General features: G+C 39.7%; 1 long non-coding RNA gene across 6 annotated transcripts in view; it reads left to right on the plus strand.

The window, feature by feature from the left end:
- Nucleotides 1–17,855, plus strand: part of LOC119477247 — a 95,304-nt gene that overhangs the window by 5,586 nt on the left and 71,863 nt on the right. The window lies entirely within an intron of this gene.

A 17,855-nucleotide genomic window follows, 5' to 3' on the forward strand; every position in this document is an offset into this window, starting at 1 on the left:
GTAAAATCAATTGAGAACCAATTCTCATTTACAATGATGACCTGGCCAAGAGGCAGCAGCAAGAGTATAAAAACACAGTCCACACAAGCGACACAAACAGCACAGATACATTACAGTATGACAAAAACAGCATAGGTAAATAAATAGGTCAGAAATTAATAAACACTATGTACAAAAAAAGGTGGATTACTGGATGTTCTTTGTAAAATTGTAATGGAAGAGAGAGAGAGAAGTGAGGGCTGGTCAGCAAGTACAGCAGTCAACCATGACTTGTTGCAGCTTTTGTTTTAACATATTGAGAGATGTCAATGAGATGAATAGACTTAGCAGGTTACAGACATAGGAATAGTCACACTAAATACAATTAAAGGCACTTGTTAGGAAAAAGGCTATAATAGACTTGTTGACACTTTTCCCAAAATGTCTGTCTATATCTGGCTACAAGCACAGAATGCAAACCAGAACAACATGTGAGTGAAGAACAGTAAAGCTAATTCACTGATTTTACAATCATGTACAATGTACAAGCCTCACATGTGCAGATCAGGTCCCAGAATTAAAAAAAATACTGCATGAAACTGTTACTTAAGATACTTTAGACAGTTGATCAGCAGTAAAGTGCAGTTTTTTAAGAATGCATTATAGTTCAGTTAAAAAACGGCCTATGAGCGTAATTTAACAGGTTTTCTTTTGTATTAACAGTAAAGCACTGTAGCAATAACAGGTTAATACTGTTGAAATCCTGCTGTAAATTAACAGCAATTGTTTACAGTGTACATATTCAACCCCCTTCCCTTCTAACCCAACAACAATTATCCAGATTTAATACCCACACTGGCACTGCATGCACTCACCACCACCATGGATATACTGGGGGTGATTATTAACAAGCCCCCTAACATCTGTTGACTTATTTTTAGCGCACAATGCGAACCCTGACGCACATTTTACACATTATAGGACAGTGAGGACAATGAAAGAGAGAGCTGGAACTTGGAGAATGGAAAGCAAGGAATTCAATTTACTCCTTTGCACCCTTTTGCCCTTTGGTTCCACTCAATTGCACGCCTAATTAGCCCTCACTATACTACTTTCCTGTCAAATCCTGCTCTTTCTGTGGGGGTCATACGTGTCTCTCTCTGGGGCTGTATCACAAACAATGAAACTAGAAATGAGATTAGAAGAAAATGAATCCCCAGCATTTTTTTTAATAGATGTTGAAATTCACTTTTTTTTTAGGTAGTCAGAAGCAAAACAGATTCATAATCTATACCAGATACACCAGAACAGAACAAATGTCCTATAATATAACCTATCTAGATTAAACTACAAAATGTGTATTTCTTACATTAATATCGATTTATCCATTATAGAAAGGCAAGGCAGCTTTATTTGTAGAGCACATTTCAGCAACAGGGCAATTCAAAGTGCTTTACATAAACATTCAAGAACATTGCAACAAAGTTCAAAAGAACATTAAGACATAATTAAAACAGCTATAAAAACATTAATGATTAGAAAATAAAAACAAGCTCAAAATAAAAGCTAGGATAGAAGCTAAAATAGAATAATAACACACAAGAGTAAAAGCTCTAGTGCAGTATAAGATCATTATCTGGTTTAATAAAAGTCAGCAGCAGCAAACAGGAAGGTTTTAAGCTTTGATTTAGAAGAACTCAGAGTTGGAGGTCCTGCAGGTTTCTTGGAGCTTGTTCCAGATATTTGGTGCATAAAAACTGAACGCTGCTTCTGCATGTTTAGTTCTGACTAATGCAAATGTGGTTACTTTTACGCACGGATATACGCAGGCCCTCATTGTGTCCAAACTGGCATTTTGTCCCTGACATGTCATTGTGGGTGTGTTTCATGTTGTTGGCGGCTCGTGCCCCTTCATGCCCACCCATGATGCGTTTTACGGTTTAGAGGCAGCGTGCCTCCTATTGTTGCGGCGCGTGTCCCTCTCTCGCCCTCATGCGGGTGTAATGTGCGGGAGACAGAACTATTCAGCTGTATGCAAATGAGCTCTCTCTCTCTCTCCCTCTCCCTCTCTCTCTCTTTCTCTCTCTCCATCTCCCTCTCTCTCTCTCTCCCCTTCTCTCTCTGTCTCCATCTCCCTCTTTCTCTCTCTCTCTCTCCCTGTCCCTCTCTCTCTCTCTTTCTTTCTCTCTTTCTCTCTCTCCCTCTCTCTCTATTTCTCTCTCTCTCTCCCTCTCTCTCTCTTTCTCCCTCTCTCTCTCCCGCTCATTCTCTCTCTCTCTTTCTCTCTCTCTCTCTCTCTCTCTCTCTCCCCCCCTCTCTTACACGTGCACATATATATACACACACACACAGTCACCTGGATCCATAAAATTGGTTTATTCTCCCCCTTGGCCTTTAACAGCTAATAGGAATGACATGGGGCCCCGCGCGCAGCGAGGTTCCCAGGATTGAGATAAAAGATTTAATTTGATGGCCTGACATTGACAGTGGTGATGCGCGTGACTAATAAAACTGACAATTCCTCCCTCCTTGAATCAGTTGGCCATGACGAAAAATAACTTAACACACTCTTGAATATTGAAGGATGCCATTACCATAAAATCACTATACTATAAAAAATAATAAAAAATAAAATAAATAAAAACAAAAAAAAATATTAAAGTCCCTCCATATACCATCTTAAATTAGTGGATTTTTATTCTATTCACAAATGAATATAAGGCTGAACATCTCAAAAGGAAATAGTCCTTAAAGAAATTAAAGTAGAAATTAAAGTAATCCATGTAAACACATTCAATTCTATACAGTACATGCTGTGGTCAGGGGTTTGAATTAGATGAATATTTCATGGTGTTTTTTCCCTTTCCACATGGGTTGTTTTTTGATAGTCTGATTGGTTGTATCTGTTATTCGATCGCCCGTGTCTCTCTCATTTACCATCTGGTGGGAGACTGGCAGCCCCGACGCACCGTTTTTCTATCGTCTGTTCACGGAGGGGGACAAGCCAATTTCCTCCAACCTGTTCATCTAAATTCTGTTTGGCATCGGTTGTGCGGTTTGTGGAAAAAGAACTACAGTAATCCTGTAATAACATGCAGAAGGATGTGTTATTTCCCCTGTTGTAGAAACTGGAAATATGCGGCGACACGATTTGTCCACAATTATGAAGAGGATACAGTAGGCTTCTGTGAAATATGATAATAAGGTCACTGATCAAGTACCAAAACATGGAATATTACTGTCATTCGTAGTGTTTTTTATGTCAATAATGCTTAAAAAGTAGTATACAAAGATATGAAAACCTATTCTATTCAGAAGTGAACACTAATCCGTCATTTTTGCTCAGTTGCTATTGTGTCATTGACTAGTTTGTGGTTTGAATTTTGATAAATGTTGTGATTAAAATCAAGTTGGTAAGTTTTAACATATGCAAACTATCACTTTCCCTCCTAATGGTATTATCCATGAATTAATGGATGATATCATGTATAGAAAGTGGATGTAAAAATGATTGTTTCTTAAAAGAAAATCACACTTTTCCATTAGTGATTTGCCCTCGAACTCCACATGATCTCCAAATGTTTGCGTTCCATCCATTTTCGTATGGCATGTGCACCGCTGAGAGTGAAAATGGAAAGCATCTATATTTGTTCAGTGTTTATACGAGCCTGACATAGTGGGATCGGTTGAATGCTTGTCATATTGACACACCTGTTGTGTCTCCAATGGGTCCACAGAGACACAATGGCATCGCACGGCCGTACGCCACGCGGCTCCTCTCTGTGTCTATTTGCCCTCGGCTGCTAATTCTGTCACTTGTTGACATTACGATGTTTGGTGATTCTTTGTGATTTAATGAAATGAAATCTCAGACTGAGCAGAGGATCTTTGGTAAAGTACAGCCAGGATTTGATACTCTTCATAGAATGAACTGAACTCATTGGCACAGTGTGCTAAACAGCAACATTATTCATCTGCACTTAACGTGTTTGTTTTACGTCCTGGATGGAGTTGTGATTGCAGCAGGTTGGCCCTCATTATTGCATCGCCTGTCCTGTGCCAATAATGGTAAATATTACCCAGCTTATCTCTTTTTATAGCCATATATCTCCTGTCCAGTTACCCAGTAAACTGCCATAAAACAGGGTGCCAATTGCACTTTATAGTAGCTCTAACAGGTGAGCACAGCTGATAACACAAAACTCTCTTCGCTATACGGAAAAGTGAATATGTGAGCTGTGTGTTCTTTTCCACACAGCTGAAATAAACCATACACACCGGCTGTACTTCATCATAACGCTGTCAGATGGTCTGTGCTTGCACTAGACACACATCTCACATGTTGATTCACCTTAGCGACCTGTTCATTCGTCAAAAAACAAATATATAAATGTTTCAGGGTGAAGTAGTTGAGAATTAATTGAATGATAGTGTGGAAAAAATCAAAAGCAAGAAAACCTTTAAGCCCAGTTTCTAAACTTTAAACACATGTCGTGTGATGTCTGCACGAAGAGCTTATCTGCTGTCAACAAACTCTTTCTGTGGTTTTATTTATAACGTGCCTCGCTGAAAAAGCATTGTATTATTACACGCTTATGCAATGCCAGGCGGCAACTGGAGCGTACGACAAACCAACTGCTCTCATACCGAGGCTAACCACAAGCTGGGACCCTGCATAATGTTAAGATGTCGCATCAAAGCCATTCGCTTTACTGCAACACAGCAGGATCTGACTGACCAGACTTTAGTTCATACTCAAGTATTTATTCAAAAGCTTTGATGTTTTGCATGTGTGTGTGTGTGTGTACAAGCTTTGTGGAAGACGAAGAGAAGCATCTCATGTCTCCTCTGCTTCCCCTCTCCCGTGGGTTCGCAGGTCCACTTCAGATTTTTCCGTCTGCTTGACGGATGCCTTTCCGATTGTTTGTAGGATTTGAGGAGAGAAAGCCGCAGTTCCTGTTCTCACCATTCTGGCCGGTTCTCGTGCATAAACCGTGATCTTCTGACAAGGGAAGTGTAAACAGTTTGATTGGTCAGAGAGCGGATACGAGAATATCTATTGTTGCCGATGGAATGTGGAGAATGCTGCTCTATAAAATATGAGACAACAATGCCGCCATGACATCGGCTTCCCGTTTTGTCACCTGCTTTATATGAGTCATCTCAAAAAGAGGAGTGAACGCTTATAATTTATACGTTAAGGCACCTGTAATGCAACTTGAAATGAGTAACAAACTTTTGGACAAATATACTGTTATGGTGATATGCTTTGTCATTGTCAAGCCAAGTCAATTTTATGTATGCAACCCCAAAATCACACCTCCAAGGACTGTACAGTGAGGATCTGTACAGTATATGACACCATCTATCCTCAGACCCTCGATCATGATAAGGACAATACTAAAACTAACTTAAAGGTAGGGTGGGTGATCTTGAGAAACTAGCAAGAGTACACTACAAAAACCAAGCCCAGTCTTGACAACTCTTTTCCAATGAAAGTAGGTAGCAGCACTCGCTCCAAAAGTCCCTAAATCTGGAGAGAAATTCGCCAAGTCGGCAACACTGACAGTCCGTCGCTTCAGGCCTACCTCCAAAGCCACTCCCTCCAAATTATCAATACGAACATAAACATATCATAATGAACATGAACAGCTAACATGGCTATTGTTAGTACTTACAGCTGTCAAGCTAGCAGCTTGTGGAAGACTCTGGTGACAGGCAATGCGTGCACGGGCAGAGTGCCCGCAGGCAGGCAGATGGACAGGTAGCCCGTCCAATCATTACGTTCCGTCCGAATGAAATGATTGGACGGGTTTATGACAGTCCTGCAACAGCCACATATACCAGATATTCTTTTCTTTTTTTTTTGTCAGGGCATTTGATTTATTGATTGCTGTCTGGATGTAATGAGAATTTCAACTAATGTAACAAAAAGTGTTTCTAAACTCTTTACCAACCCGGCCTTTAAGGAGAGGTTCAGCCACAGCAGTCAACAGTGCCAGTCAGAATCAATGTAGGTCCCAGAAAGAGATCTTTAAAACGTTTAGCTGGTAGGTAGGCAGTGGGGTTTAGAAGTCAACATCAGCTTTGAGAGAGCATCTCATAATTTGTGGGAACAGGGATTATGTGGGCCTGTAGAATTAAGTGAAAAAAAACATCTATTCTTCAAAATGACTTTGTGCAACAAGATGAATACCAGTCCTAACTCTGGTTGTCCATATTTGGAGTTGTTGTTGTTTGTTTGCGCTGCTTCTCAGAAGTGACACAAAATACTTCACAAAGAAATCAAACCACACAGTTTTATAATAGCAAAATTAAATGTCTTCCAAAATATATACTTTAATTCTCCAGACAATTAAACTCCTTTTCATGCAGACAAAACGCCTCAACATGTTCAGTTTTAGACTGCAGACAGTGAGGAGAAGAAGAAAGGAGCCGTCATCAGATAACATGTCATTCATTTAAAGCCTTGACAGTTTCTACATGTCTTAAGGGCGGACATGACTCGGGCACATTTTCTGTAAAAGTAGCACAAGCACAGCAGGTTAAATAGATTTGACAGCAGACTGAGTCGGCGCTAATATACCACGTATCTGTCATATTTATCTGATCTTGTTAAGCCTGGCCGACGGGCCACCTGTTATATTGATCAGGAGGCCCCGGGGCCATATTTGCTCTCCGTAATGCAGCTTATGTTTGAAGTCCAGCTGGGCTTTATTGTAAAAGTATTATAAAACGTGATTTAAGTGAAGGGAGGCCAATATGCTGCGGCAGATTGACAGTGACGTCGGCGGTCAGACCAGAGGAGGAGGGTAGATTTATGACCTGCCCTTCAGAGGCACAGGTTCATGTTCCTTGGCTGTAAGCCGGGTCCCGCCGAGCCACACCTGAAAGAGCTCCCTTAAGGAAGTCACTACATAAAAGAAAGTCAGAGAAAAAAAATCAGCCATCAGATTGGAGACTCTCTGGATTTCTCATTTGCTCCAGTTGCAGGTGAAGGAAATGACCCGCAGAGGTCAAGCAGTTAAGATTTGTTGGTTTCTTTGATGAGAGAATGTAGAAGTTGAATATTGTAAAACGATCTAAAACCTGAAGTCTTTTATGTTGTATTTGATCTGATGAAAACGGAATATAAGACCGTAAAGACGAGTAACTGAAACATACTGTAGATAAATCCACAAATTAACATTTATATAGAAGTCAGTATGACCCGTCACACTTTTCAAGTTCATTAGTTTCGTTCTGACATTTTGGCTTCACAGAAGTGTATTAAATCTCATCCGTCCGCCTCGGTAATGCTCTCCCCCATGCTCTGTTTTGGAACTTTCTTTTCCTTTCTCTGACTTTTTTGCTGTTTACTACAAACAGCAGTGCACCAGCACTGACCTGGCCTTTTGACGATTACACTGGCAACATGAACCAACAGGGTTGTTTAGCCGTGCTGGGACGGTGTCATCATCGTCATCAAAACTCACCTTTTCCATCAGAACACCGTGATCTGGAGGAGGGGTTCGAGGTCAACTTTATCAAGTTCACATGGGGTACACGTGTTTTTCTTTTAATGTTTTTAAGGTTTAAGGTGACCTTGTAGTTTGCAGAGCACAATAAGGGTTAGGCAAGAACGAAAGAAGTCTTAGTTGTCAGGCTATACATAATGGATTGGATTTGAGTGTAACTGAAGAGGGGCCCACTTTTAGTGGAAATCAAACCAAGCACAAAGGACTCATGATTGTAGTGAATCGTAACAGGATTCTCCCATTTTTAGGGATTTAAATAAACCTTATTGCACTCTATTTAAAATAAAAAAAAAATGTCTTCTCTGAAAATTGCTCTGTGGACTGAGAGCATTTTGGAAAACCCCTTTAAATTGGACGCAGTATGTCTGTAAGTTAATGACATTTAGGTGCATGAATCGTATTATGGGACCCAGGTGGAAGTGATTCAGAAGTCAGACACACGCTGTGATTACTGACGTGATCTCAGAGTATATAGATCGTATAAATTTGCTGCCTTCAGCACACTTCAACTCCGGTAGCCATGGAAACACAGGCTGTATAGGCTAAATATAGTGACAGGCAGCTCCTGAAGTTGATAGAAGCATTGAATATCATTCACCACGAACAGAGAGCCTTCATTACTCATTCAGATAAGTAGAAGGACTCATACCTCTCTCTGATAATTAATGAATTCATGAACATGTAGTCCAGGATCTAGACCATAGACTAATGAGGAGTCCTGCTGTAAAATAACGGCTTTATCATGTGGTGAATGATAAACAGTTAATACCAAACTCAAGCACAGTTACTCCTCGTTTTGTGCGTTTAATATGAAAAAGAAATGATGATTCTTTATAACGTGCCTAAAGCAAATTCACATGTTTATTTGTATCCTTTTAAAGCTTATAAAGTTCTTAAAGAGTTCATATATCAGTGATTTAAACCACCCGTAAGATGAGCAGCGAGCGAGAGAATCCGCTACACAAATCCCACCTCGGGCATAAACGTCCCAACGGATTGGTGCCACAAATGCGAGTGTTTGGGAGTGAGAGTGAAGTGGGTGTACACAGTCTCTCCAAAGCCTTAACCACAATGAGATTAGTGTCAGTCGGCAGCATTAATCCCAATAGTCTCCCAGCAGCAGCAGCACCAACCAAGCTGGCCCACCGTTAGCCGAGGAAAACACCACGAGGAGACCGAAGGGAGTGGGCCGGAGCGACTTACCCAAATAATGGATTAATCAGATACAGCTAGAGGAGGAGACGTCTTTTTGCATAATACGTAAAGCAAAACAAATGCCGGGGTGTCAGTGATACAATAGTGTCAGATGGGGCAGGCTGAGTGATGTCATGGAGGAAGGTTTGGTGACATGCTGGTTTTTAATTAGGGTCCAGTTTTAAGGGTGTGACCCTAAAATGAGCTTAACAATCCCATCGACACGAACACTAAGGCTGATTATTTTCATTGTTGATTAATCTGTTGATTATTTTCTTGATTAACTGATTAGTTGTTTGGTTTATAAAATGTCAGAAAATGGTGAAAAATGGCGATCAGTGTTTCCCAAAACCCAAAGATGATGTCCTCAAATGTCTTGTTTTGTCCACAACTCAAAGATATTCGGTTTAGTGTCATAGAGGAGTAAAGAAACTGATGAAAAATATTCACATTTAAGAAGCTGGAATCAGAATTTTTACTTTTTTTTTTTTAACAAATTACTCAAACTGATTTATTGATTCAATCAATTGATTTAATTTAATAGTTGACAACTAATCGATTAATCGTTGCAGCTCTAACGAACACCCAGACATAGGGTTAGGGTTAGATATGTACTGTATGTTTGACCTGTGGCCTGTATTGCAGCTATTTTTTAGATGCTATGACATATATATATTTTTTGTCATGTTTTTTGTTCCACATTCTGCAACGATTAGTTGATTAATTGATTATTTGACTAATTTGATCGTTTTAGTCATTTTCAATCAAAAATGCCAATTACTGATTTACTCTTTTCTTTGTCCTATATGACAGTAAACTGAATATGTTTGGGTTTTGGAGCGTTGGTTGAGTTAAACAAGCCATTTGAATACACCATTTGAGCTGTGGGGAATTATAACGTCTTTTTCAAAACAATTTTATGACATTTTATAGGCAAAATGAATCAGTTAATCAAGAAAATGATCAACAGATGAATCGATAATGAAAATAATTCTTTAGTTGCAGCCCCAGTGGCATCTAAGTATTTGATCTCTTATGTGTATTGATTCTGACAGACTACTTTGATAATCGATTAATCAGTTTGAGTATTTTTTTAAAGAAAAAAAGTAAAAATTCTCTGATTCCAGCTTCTTAAATGTGAATATTTGCTGGTTTCTTTACTCCTCTATGACAGTAAGCTGAATATCTTTGAGTTGTGGACAAAACAAGACATTTGAGGACGTCATCTTGGGCTTCGGGAAACACTGATTGCCATTTTTCACCATTTTCTGACATTTTATAGACCAAACAACTAATCAATTAATCAAGAAAATAATCAACAGATTAATCGACAATGAAAATAATAGTTAGTTGCAGCCTTAGATGCGATAAAATTTAAGGTAAAGTGATTCCTGTATGTATATTTTGATGATTATCAGGATAATATCATGAATCACAATTATTTTGGCCAGGATAATCGCAATATGAAATGTTCATATCGTCTCATGCCTTATATTAACATTAGTTGCTGAAGAGGACTTTAAGATTTGGTTGAATGCTCAGAAAAGCCAGCAAGTGAAAATTTGAGGTTTGTGTTATTATTATTGGATCATCGATGCTTATGGAAAGTGTTTGAAGTTTCAGCCAGTGTTGGTGACACACACCTTAGCAACACACCTATCTGTTTTCTCAGAGATCAAACCTGTTCTGCTCTTTTTGGCAAAGCAGCAACTCTTCTGCTGCAAAACCTCCGTTCTACCCACTGATTCCCCACCAGAGACATCCCCCGGCTCCCGTCCCCTCCCTTCCCCTCCGACGTTGGTACGATCCAAAAAGCCCGGCGGTTTGTTTGCTTGGGAAAGGAGAATATCCTCTGAGGTCAAGTCAAACAGGATGTGCTAGAGTGTGGTCCTTCGCTCCTATTGGCTCTTTGTAATAACGCTCTCAGTGGGGCGAACACACACACACACACACACACACACACACACACACACACACACATGTACGAACGTTTGTGCACATACACATCTGAAACGCCATACCTAACAAACCACAAACTTAGTTTTGTGAAATGCCTATCTGACAGCCCATCCAGTTGTATTTACCTTAAAAGAGGAGTTTGTGATTAAAGCAGCGTGCTCGGAGCAGGCTTGTTTGAATAAGACGTTGCGTTGGGAAAATGTCAAACACTAAAACTAATAAACAGAAACTGCTGCAGATGAAGATCCACTCAGTGAGAGCGAGAGCAGGACGGCGCAATCAGAGGATTCGCTGCATCAGCAAGCGATCGTCAGAGATTTATTTTTTCGGAGTTAATCAACAATGCGGGAAATGTTTGTTAGCTCGCAGTGTATCTAAGCAAACATGAGATTTTGTTATTTTATAAAGCATCCCCTGAACTATCATTTAAAAAAAACCAGAAATTCTTTTGCTAACTTGAGGCCGAGTGCCAGCAGCGTAGGGGAAAGATAGAACAAGCAAGTTATGAATGTTTATTTCTTGGCGACAGTGTGGTCTGTAGTTTTTGTCAACAGCTGCACAATAAACAAGTTTTACTGATGAAGCATTATCTGCATTAGCGGGCTTTCATTAGCGCCTGCTGTTTGCAAAATGATATGAAACATGTTTCAGTCACACTGATAGAAACCTGATAAAATGAAACCTTATCCAATGGCTGCTTTGATATGAGATAAAAGTGAAGTTTATGCTATTCCTCATCCAATTTCAAAATGCAATCCATGTTGTTTGAGTCAACAAAACATCTGGCTTTATTGTGAAATTCTCAAGTGCAGTGGTGGGATGTATTATCTCCATGAGATTTTTTAGTCAAATTTGATCAGCTGAATGAATAAACAGACACAAGAACAAACAGAGGGAGAGCAATCTGGAGTCCTCAGAACTAGTTTAATTACCCTGATGTCGTATTGTGTTTACATGCACACAAAAAACGGGTCTGTCTTAGGTTGAGTTGTTTACGGACATTAATACCCATCTGACTCGTCTCCTTTATACGTCTCTCTGTGATGTCATCATGGAAACTGACCCACTGCGGGACACAAAGCCAAGTGACGGATAGGACAATACGTGCATGTCTCGGTACGAATAATGAAGACGTTGATATTCACAATCAGGAAAATGAATCGGCACCAAAAATTTTATGTAACTGTTAAATGGATAGTTCAGGTGTTTTGAAGTGGGGTTGTATGAGGTAAGCTGGCAAATATTCTAAATATAGCATACACTTACACTGATATTGATTTATTTTTAGGTGAGCCTTTCTTTTAGGTGGATAAACTACATTTTGATGCCGGCCCTGTCCACAGCAGTATATTGCTTTGGTTACGTGCAGTAATTCCTGTCTGCTTCTCCAAACTAGGGGCGTGCCAAACGACATCTACTGTAGGTAATATGCTGACTATGGATAAGTACCTCATACAACCCCACTTCAAAACACCCAAATTATTGCGTTAAAGCTACAGTGGATAGAAATGGAGCAAATATGATTTAAAAAAAAAAGTTATTTTTATAAAACGCTCACTATATCCTGACAATAGTGCATGAGACAGGTAATCTGAAAAAAAAATCATGTGCCTCTGTGTCCTCCGGTGCTCCTAACAGCATCTGCAAGACTTCACAGACCGGAGGAAAACAACCAGTCAGAGCCGAGCTGGAGACTGCTGTCTCTGAGCAGCTGTCAATCACTCACGAACTCCAATCAAACGGTCAAACTAGGCAGCGCTGATCAAATATGAATCAATATTCTGTTACTGTAATGCCTATTTCTCGCCTCAAATGTTTTCAGAAACAGAAACATATAGCTGTAAAATGAGAAAGCTTGTGACCCGGCAGCCATGTTCAGACCAGTTGATATTGAGTTGAGTTGAAATACCAAGCACTGCCCACCAGCCGGTGGAAACAGCCAATAGAAACGCTCAATAGGAATGCTCTCTCTCTGAAATGACCTGTGATTGGCCAAAGACTCCCGTCTAGATTTTGTTAAAGCCTGAACACAGAGTCATGAGGAGGTACAGAAGTCTAGTTTTCTCTCAGAACACTTGAATTACAATACGCTGAAAGGTTATTATGGAATTTTTGCCCAATGATTCCAAAAACGTTCTGCCTACTGAAGCTTTAAGTGCACAGTGTTAAAGGGTGACCACCACGTGCATGTCACTGCAGAAACAGTACTGTTATCTACCCGCTGCTTGTCTTGCGCAGCAGTCAGCCTGGAGCCTCGAACAGACGGTGCCTGAAGGCAAAATAGTGGTCACATGGTGCCTTCCACTGAATTGTCTGCAACGTATGACACAGCAAAAGGTTCGGTGCAGGGGCAAATGATCAAATGTAAGTTTACAGCTGATCACATAACAAAGCATGGAAATTCATATAGTGGAAAAAATACTGCAGTTTTATATCTGACACTATTAAAACTACAGTTAACTTAACATTTCAAAGACACGTTTGAATATGTCCTTTACTGTATGTAATACATGGAAATAATACTTGATATTAGTTGAATGCTGATCATGACACAGCTAATATTATAAACTATAAATTACATATATCGTCTAATCTCTGAAGTGCCAGATGTGAATTTCAGGTATAAACACATTGCTGTTGGATCTCATTCAAGACAATTTGAGAGTTCTTGGGTGTTACTGTGGCCGCAAACATTGTTCTTGGATGCTATCATTTAGCTGCAGGTAAACTTGAGATGACTCAATCACCATGTTTTCTTTTCTTTTTTTTTGCCACTTGCAGTCCCACATCTACAGCATTCCGCTTCAGCTCAGCAGATGACGTCACTATGTCACCGAAAGGTTAATTATGTCATTTAAAGGTTATTGGTATTTTTAGAGTCGGGGATGGAATTTAACTGCATTTAACTGACATCACATGTGGATAGGATGACAAAGTTCAGTGACACAAAATGAAAATGTGTCCTTTTTTGGAGACAAAGGAAGAAGACGTTAAAGAGGAGGTGTATGGGTCTAATAGAACATCCTAATAGGAGACCAATGGCTAGGAAATTGAATCAATTAGGAAGGAGAGGTCAGAGGAAATGACCTCAGGGTCAGTGAACCCCACCTCTTAGCACCCACAGGAAGGGCTCCGTCACGGTGCTGTCCTCTGGATCTGACAACCTGGTTAACTTCTAACTGCTGAAAGGAGCAGATCTTTATGAAAAGCTTACATTAACTTACATTTAGTTTGGTCATAATGAATGGTCCAGCCTTTCTATTGAAGTTTTACACCCCAAAGAAACATCATGAGCATCCATACACCATGACACCAATCAATACAACATTAAACAAATACAGCAAAAGCAGTTGTCACGGGCAGTTAAGACATGTATACATTCTCAGTTATTCCATAGCTTAACAGTTAAGTTACTTCTTGGTATCCTGTTTCATGTAAATGATCCGCTTTTGTCGAAGATATCTCCTTTAATTTTTAGTTGGTATGTCGCCTTTTTTCCACTGAGTAGATGTCCTGAACAATCTCAAACCATTGTTCTCTCCCTGGCGGTTCAGCTTTATACTAGGGCTGTCAATCGATTCAAATATTTAATCTTGATTAATTGCATGATTTTCCATTTATCGTTATTAATTGCAAATTAATCACACATTTTTTATCTGTTCAAAATGTACCTTAAAGGGAGATTTGTCAAGTTTTTAATACTCTTATCAACATGGGAGTGGGCAAATATGCTGCTTTATACAAATGTATGTATATATTTATTATTGGAAATCAATTAACAACACAAAACAATGACAAATATTGTCCAGAAACCCTCAAAGGTACTGCATTTAGCATCACAAATATGCTCAAATCATGACAAACTAAAGTCCAACAGGCAACAACAGCTGTCAGTGTGCTGACTTGACTATGACTTGCCCCGAACTGCATGTGATTATCATAAAGTGGGCATGTCTGTAAAGGGGATACTCGTGGGTAACCATAGAACCCATTTCCATTCACATATCTTGAGGTCAGAGGTCAAGGGACCCCTTTGAAAATGTCCATGACAGTTTTTCCTTGCTAAAATTTAGCCCAAGTTTGGAGCGATGAGCTAGTATGAAATGGTTATTATTAATGGATTCCTTAGGTTTACTAGTTTCATATGATACCAGTAGCTTTAAAACTGAGCCCGCTTCAAACTCCAGAAAATCGATAGCATTAATGCGTTAAGAAATTTGTGGCGTTAAAACAAATTTCCATTTACGCGTTATCATGTTAACTTTGACAGCCCTACTTTATACCAGTTTCTTGTTATAGCTTTTTTTACTGGCTAAAAGCAGAATTTTTGCCTGGTATCTATCTCTTCTTTGCACATCCATCTCTATGTTCCCCAGCTACATCACGGTACAATTGTTTGGAATAGCATATCACACAATGTGAAAACATGGGTATGTTTGGCCTCCAGGTTGCCACAGAGCGTCCACCATGGCTGCTTTAGCTGTCTGCTTTTGATCTGGGGTGTTATGAAGAATTTCGTCAGATTCTTCCAACCAAGATCACCCTTTTTTCTCTCTATATGCATGACTTGTTGACACATTTCAGAAGCGTGTGTGACTGTGGTGCAATGCAAAACCTTACTACACCACTTTAGGAAGCTAAAGGAGAATAGGAAGTAAGACTGGACCACTGGCTGGGGGTTTCTGGTCTGCTGTTGAAGGTCCACTTAGCACTGATTAGCTCAGGGCCGAATGATATTCTTACACCTTCTGCATGGCTTTCCTGACCTGTGTGAGATTGATGCATGCAGAAAGACCTGAGGAGCACATTGAGCAAATATCAAAAAGCCGTGCTACTCGTGCGAAAGTTTCCTCGATGTTGAGTAGCCAGCCAGTAGCAGAGTTGGGGATGAAGGAAGTGTGTAAGGAAAACTGTCCCGAGCGAGAGGATGAGAGTAATGATATTTCTGTTTATCTGCGGAGATGGTCCTGAGGTATTTTTGGATGGCCGTTGTTTTTTCCTCCGTAAATTCCAGGTTCCGGCTGTTTTTCCTTCTCCTTGTTCCCAGCCTGTGAATGCAGGGCCGCTTCCTCTCCCTCCTTCCTATTCTGAGCCTCTGATTGCATGGAGGAGGGGGTTGCTTAACAGGATAGTGTGCATATGTGTGTGTGTGTGTTGTGAATCTGGGGGGAAGGAATGTTGCAATATGTATTATTTTTTTTCTGTCGGCCGGTTTAAACTAATGAAAGCGTGTAGTGTCTCGGGTGTTGGGTGTGGAGGATGTAACCATTAAAGAGATCAGCGTGTCAACTGTTCCCCAAGTGCTGCTTTCTCTGATCCAGCTGGTGATGGGAGGTGTCTGCATGTGTGTGTGTGTGTGTGTGTGCACTCTCCGCCCCGCACACACTCCTCTCAGCAAGAAACAGACAGATGGATCTTTGCTTTGGCCAATGTTGTCTGCTTCTGATCTAACTGTACAGCCCTGCCGCAGGCCAAATTACTCTGCATTTTTCTTTCCCCCGTAAATAAACCCGCTTTTATCTACACAAGCTGCAACACAACCAGACTGAAGAAAAGATAAATGCAATATTTAGATCTATATGATCAAAGTCTGTTCTGTGGTTGCATGTCAAGCAATAAACATCACATAAACAACATGCTGCATTGTTGCCTTTTGGTTGCCACGCGATCACACATGTTGCTGCAACATTAATCTCGGTTAAGCTCCTCGTTTGACACTTTGGAACGGGGTTCCTGATTGGACTGGCGTTTTATCTGCTGATGCCTTCAGTTTTTGCTTTTTACTATATTATAGTAAGGTAGGCTTGGGCGATATGGAGAAAAACAAATAACACTATTTTTGACAAAATACCTTTATCGATACGTGACGATATTGTAGGGTTGACCATTGGTGCTTTAACAAAATATTTACACAATTACATTTTTGATAAATAATCATCAGTAATGTGGATATAATGACTAAGTGGGCAAATAATAGAACAGCTAGAACAGTCTGGTAATTTCAGACAATGTCATCACTTGACTATAATGCAGCCTTGAAAAGCCAACACTTATGCCATATTATGATATTACGATATCCAAAATCTAAGACGATATCTAGTCTCGTATCATGATATCGTTAAAATATTGATATATTGCCCAGCCATAAAACTTGGTAAGTTGGAAACAAGGGAGTTAACATCTACATTTGGCTGCCAGGTCAAAGAACAAAAAAGCTTGTTTTTGTGATTTTCTTCCAATTGGAAATGTTTCTGTAATTAAATCGGATATTTCATCCAGCTGTTGAATTGTGACCTTGGGACTTGATTGTTAGATGTGATTGTAAACACTTGAAAGAATCACGTGTTGAACAGAAACACATTTCTGGACCTAAACTGTGAGCTTGTTGGGATTCTTGAGGCTCTTCGGTTTAGTGCAGCCTTTCTGTTTCATTTCCTTTTACAGCATTGAAACAATGAATGATATATTTCTCCGTTTACATAGCCCAAGAGAGTAATACGTGACTCATGTTGTAGGCTACATAACACAGGACAAAGTACAACTGAATTTGTATTAGAGTTTCAGGGAAATACACCTACTCAAAAAGGGAGGTTAAGTGTAGTACATAAGTACATAAAAGTGTAGATCATTACACCAAACTCTTAGTCCGAATTAGTTTTTTTGAATGAAATCTTCGTCATGCTATGCTTTATCCATTGTTCTTCCAAATCAGTTTATCATTTAACTAATTAATAAAAAAAAAGTTATATTGTACTCTAAAGGTAAAAGGTTGCTGTCAGTTTATGTTTTCTTGTGTAAATTATTCAAATTCATTGTAACTGAAAAGACATATCTGCTCATTCGATCACATTTAAAATGCTAATATAAAGTAGTGTGATATCCTTAAAGGGAACTATGCTTATTCACTGTCTTCCTGAGAGTCAGGTGAGAAGATTGATACCACTCTGGCATCTGCACGTTAAGTTTGAAGCTAGAGCCGGCACTTATTATCTTAGCTTAGCATAAAGACTAACAGCAGGGGGAAACGGCTATACTTGCTCTGTCCAAAGGTAACAAAATCCCCCTACCAATACCTCTAAAGCTCACTAATAACACATATCTTGTTTGTTTAATCCGTAAGAGGAATTATGTGCACTTTAAAGGTTAACTTTGGACAGTGCCGGGCTAGCTGTTTCCCCGTTTCCAATCTTTGTGCTAAGCTAAGTT

Source organism: Sebastes umbrosus, chromosome 18 (assembly GCF_015220745.1).
Source record: "Sebastes umbrosus isolate fSebUmb1 chromosome 18, fSebUmb1.pri, whole genome shotgun sequence".
In the NCBI taxonomy this organism is placed as follows: Eukaryota; Metazoa; Chordata; class Actinopteri; order Perciformes; family Sebastidae; genus Sebastes; species Sebastes umbrosus.